At 42.0% G+C, this 4,921-nt stretch overlaps 1 pseudogene; it reads right to left on the bottom strand.

Annotated features, from left to right (window-relative positions):
• Nucleotides 1-773: 773 nt before the first annotated feature.
• Nucleotides 774-4,549, bottom strand: LOC119316168 (annotated as a pseudogene).
• Nucleotides 4,550-4,921: the final 372 nt, after the last annotated feature.

Genomic DNA, 4,921 nt, shown 5'->3' with positions numbered 1-4,921 from the left:
ACGACCCTTTTATTAAACAATAAAATAGGTTTCAATAAGGTCTTAAAGTCTTAAAATAAAAATAAAAAGAGCTCACACAGAGCCAAAAAGACTAGAAGACTCTATTTGACTTGTGCCGCAATGTTCAGTCGTCACTTGGAGACCGACACGTACATACCACTGCTCTACTGGTTCAGTGTATATCTATCTGAGCATCAGTGTGCAACGAGCAGCTTCCCTTGTGGACTACCATTTCGCGCGGTGTGCTACTGCTGGGACTAATTTCCAAAAGTAAAACTGCTGGGCATCGCGCAGTGTTAAACAACGTGCCAGTTGGTTGTTTGCTTTGCTCCTCGATGGAACCAAGGCGTGATATGGCCACCTTATCCATCCTGTCCCATACGTGGATTTTCGCCCATGGTTATCTACCGAACCGAAGATATGATGAGAGTGACATCAACCACGAAGAATAATCTAAAGGTCAGCTAAACCACATGTAAAAAATGAATTCACACTCCTAGCTAGTTCAAATGGCCATCTGAAGACCACGGCAAGACCATCTGATAAATTAATCCAACACGCTCAACGATCATCTGCAAGTTAACTTCTTTGCCTACATCTTATAGTCCATGGAATTAACCTACGCTTGCTCAAAGAACTAGGCTCTCATGGACCTCCAACTGGTGTGAGATCCACAAGGCTTCTTCTGACCAACTCTGCTCAAGTTCCTTGCTTGGGCGACTACTGACGGAGAGGAGACTCGCCGGCTAGAGTATATTAATTGCCGATGGGCCTCATCTCCACGGGCAACTTCGACCACTTGCCTGGAACATGGGCCGCTCCCCGTACTGGAACATGACCGCTGGCGCCAGGTGCTGCTTGTTTGGCGTCAGCATCACGTAGTTCGCGTCGGCCTTCTCGTAGCTGCAAATTTCATCCAAACAAACCATTCTCAGTAGCCTTCTTACTAGCCGCCTGAAAGCTGGAACAGAAATGTAGTCCAGCAGAGGAGACGGCCTTCCTGAGATCCTCGACGCGGATTCCAAACCCGTACGACGTCGTCCCCTTCGTATGATCGTTCACGGCTGTCAACGTGGCGACACTGTCAATACTCAAAGTTGTATCAAGTCCACTGTCGATGATTTGTATGCAAAAGTATTGAGACAGGCTTGCACACCTGTGACGCTGAGTATGAAGGACGGTCTCCACCATGACTTGAATGCTTGAGCCACGGACGACGTGGAAGGACGACAAACAGACCGAAAGTCATCAGAAACAGATGAAGGTATAGAAGGCTTGTTTAAAGGCCTAGCTGATGGATGGGTCTACTTAACCTTAACATGAAGTTCTTGTTAGCTTGCCAGCTTGCCGCTAACTGAAACAAGGAATTCTGTTGGTTTGTCTTTATGGATCCTAACAGCAGTGTGAAGATGGAGTTAGTCAGCTGATTTCATCAAGAAAAAATTGTTATGTTTATGCTTCTTCTCTAAGGCTTACCCTTGAGCCAACTCAAGACCAAGATCTATGTAGTTTGTGATTCCAACAACCTGATTATCTTCAAACGGATTTTTTACCTGATTAAAAAAACATAGATTCAGTCAACAGGCTTGGAAACCATGGTTGAACTTAACACAAAAAACATTGTACAGTAAACCAGGAAATAAGAAGCAAACAACAAGGAAAACATAGAACAAAACGTATAGTCCCTCCTGATAAAGTAACCAGGGGAGTGATTGTGCATATAGCCTTTGTTAGTGACACGCAAATGTTTAAGCATCAATTACCAATTGAGTGGGACATCATCCACATGCATAGCTACGTACTGACATCTTCAGTTTCAAAGCATGGTGGAGTTTAAATTCATGACTAAGCGCATATCTTGAACATTCTTCTATAACAAAAATTCGACTCATAACTAGTGTGTAGGGCTGCTGTTTTATTTGCTGGTACCTGAATGCATGTTGTCTAAGCTAAGTAATACTAGTGTTGGTAACAGCAGGCAAGTACAACGTCCGGCTATGTTTCATATGAGCTTGAAAGCTTACCCTCTTCTTACTTAAATGATAAGCATTCTGGAAATATTTCGAATCAGTGAATTACAAAATCAAAGAGAACTGTCCTTACCTTTCTTTGAACAACCAGGTGCTGGTAGAATGACGCAATAAGCTGCACATCAAGGAAAACAAATATATAGTGCCCATGAGAGACTCGGTGAAGGAAAGCATAGTTAGTGTTAGAAATATCAAGGTTTTCTTTAACTAACATAATTACTGATTATTTAATTTATGCAGTTTTTTATGAAGAAATAAACCATTGCTCCATAAAAGAAAGAAAAACAAATGTATCAGACAAGCTGTTTCATGGTACACTGCCATGTGATTGATGATAGACTTGTTTAAAAACAAAGAAACATGTATCGTCAAGCAGAATGTATTGTACTCCTTCCATTTCTAAATACTAGTTCAACTCTTAACTATCTTGTGTGCAACTCTTAACAATAATACTCCCTCCGTAAACTAATATAAGAGCGTTTAGATCACTATTTTAGTAAGCTGAACGCTCTTATATTAGTTTACAGAGAGAATAGTATTGAAATTTGCCCCCTAGGTGATGTGTCATGGGGAGGTACTCATGCATATATGTCCATTCCTGTTTCTAAACTCTAAACACAGTTAACCACATATATTCAGTTGAACATATATAATGATGTCCGACGATCAAGATTTTCTGTAGGAAAACGACATCTGAACATGTATATAGCTTCTTCCGAAATCCACATTAATTGCAAGGACCAATTATTCATTATACTATTTTTTATCCCCTTATCAAAATTATCCTAGCAATTGCAAGCTAACTTTCCAACCGGAAAAACAAACAAGAAACCTGTGTACTTCTGGCAAGCTCTATGGAACAAATGAATGAAGGGCTGAGAGGGCTTGTTGAGCCAACACCATAACTGTTGCATAATTCCAGTTCTTCGGGTCCATACATGGCATATATAGGATCTTTGTTTCCACCTATTGCAGAATGGAAATAAAACGCTACATAAAAAACTCATAAAGGGCCATATAAACAACTGAAGATCCCCATCTGCTTGTCTGCGTGGATTGAGAAGACAAACCAACTGCCACGAAAGCAGATACTGATTGGACATGTCAGAACATTACAAGGATTGTGTCCAGTAAAATACTAGAACAAGAGGACAAAAAAGTTGGAAAACAGAATAGGAATAGAAAATATTCAGAATTGTGAAGTACTTCTATTCTTGTGATTTCGTGACAAAAGAAGCTACATGTTATAGAGCTTGATCTAAAAGGCCCATGCATCCTTTGGTGGTGAACAAACTACTTAAGGTAAATATACATGCATTGATACACAAGAGAATTTTATAATCTACACAGAAGAAAATATGAGCAGCTGCTCAAGATGAAAACCTAGTGCTGCAACTGTTTATCATGCTCCTATTTCAAATAGAACCCCCAAACCACCATCAATTTTAATGTTACTCAACATCATATTATAGAGACACATTATTTTTCTTTTGTATTCCAGCTTCTACCTTCTACTAAGGTGTTGGAAGTTTATAGGCTGATGAACTGCTCCACCTCTATTCTTTGAGAATTTTTCGATACTTAAAGTAAGTTAAAATTCAGACAATAACACTCACTAAGTGGCTTATATTGTGCTCCTGCTGTTAAACTTCCTTTTCTACCAACCAACCATGCTCCATATGGCACCTCACCAGATGCTGCAAACAGAAGTAATGTCAGCAACTATTATTGCTTTTATTCGAATATCAGGAAATATTATAAGGAGCAGTGAACTGAATATAACCTTACAAAGATTGAATTCAATATTATTTGGCAGGAATATTATGCCTTTTATCAAGGCATAAGGTTACTCACAAGTTTCTTCCTATATAAGTCTCTCCAATTAGTTGGCAGTAATGCTGGTCGTTATATGTATTCAAATTAAAATGAGTATCTATTTCGCTATGTATAATCTTCAAACACAACTGACAGTTTCTAGCAACATAACCTTACAAAGACACCCTGAAAACCATAACTTCCTCACTGACGGTTTCTAGCAACATGAACTGAGTATAACCTTACAAAGATTGAATGCAATGTTAGAGATAATCACGATTAGGCACCTGAGTCCGGCACGGACTCGTAGCCCAGGCCGAGTCGGCTGTGTATAGGTAGATAGGTAGTACTATATATACCAGTACGTGGTTCCCCCTGTAATTATCAGATCGCAAAGTAATAAAAATCAGCAGGACCGATACGGCCCTGTAGCCATCAAGTCGCCGCGTGTGTTTCGTTTGTGTTCCCGGCAACCAGTACTTCGTACGTGATTGTTGTCTAGCCAGCCAGAGCAATCGATCTACTTGCGATTTCTACACTAGCGTATCGCCCGGAAAGAAATCGGCCGTGGCTAGTTCGTCGTCCGTCGTTCCGCCGGAAAGTAAACAGCGGATCGCTGTGTCGACGTTGGGACCAAGGCCAACAATTGGTATTCAGAGCTTGGTTTGTCGGTCGTGATCTTTGGAAAGCACTCGAAGGATCATGTCGGACACAGGCAAGGAGATCGTGACGGCGGCAGCAGGAGCACCGATGCTGATGGTGGGGGATCACAATTCCCGCGTCTGGATCGAGAGGACTACGCACTATGGGCGATGAACATGGAGGTCGCGATGGAGGGAGCTGAGTTCTGGGAAGCCGTGGACCCCGGCGGCGCCGAGTACGCGAAGGGCGCGGCGAAGTACCGGAAGGATCGTCAGGCGTTAACGGCGATCTACTCCGCCATGCCGAAGGATGTGCTGCAACACCTCGTCGGAAAGAACTCGGCGAAGGAGGCATGGGAGACCATCAAGATCCTGCACCAGGGTCATGACCGTGTCAAGGAAGCACACCTTCAGTCCCTGATGAGAAGCTACGAG

Source organism: Triticum dicoccoides, chromosome 6A (assembly GCF_002162155.2).
Source record: "Triticum dicoccoides isolate Atlit2015 ecotype Zavitan chromosome 6A, WEW_v2.0, whole genome shotgun sequence".
NCBI lineage: Eukaryota > Viridiplantae > Streptophyta > Magnoliopsida > Poales > Poaceae > Triticum > Triticum dicoccoides.
This window is presented reverse-complemented; position numbering and strand designations above follow the sequence as displayed.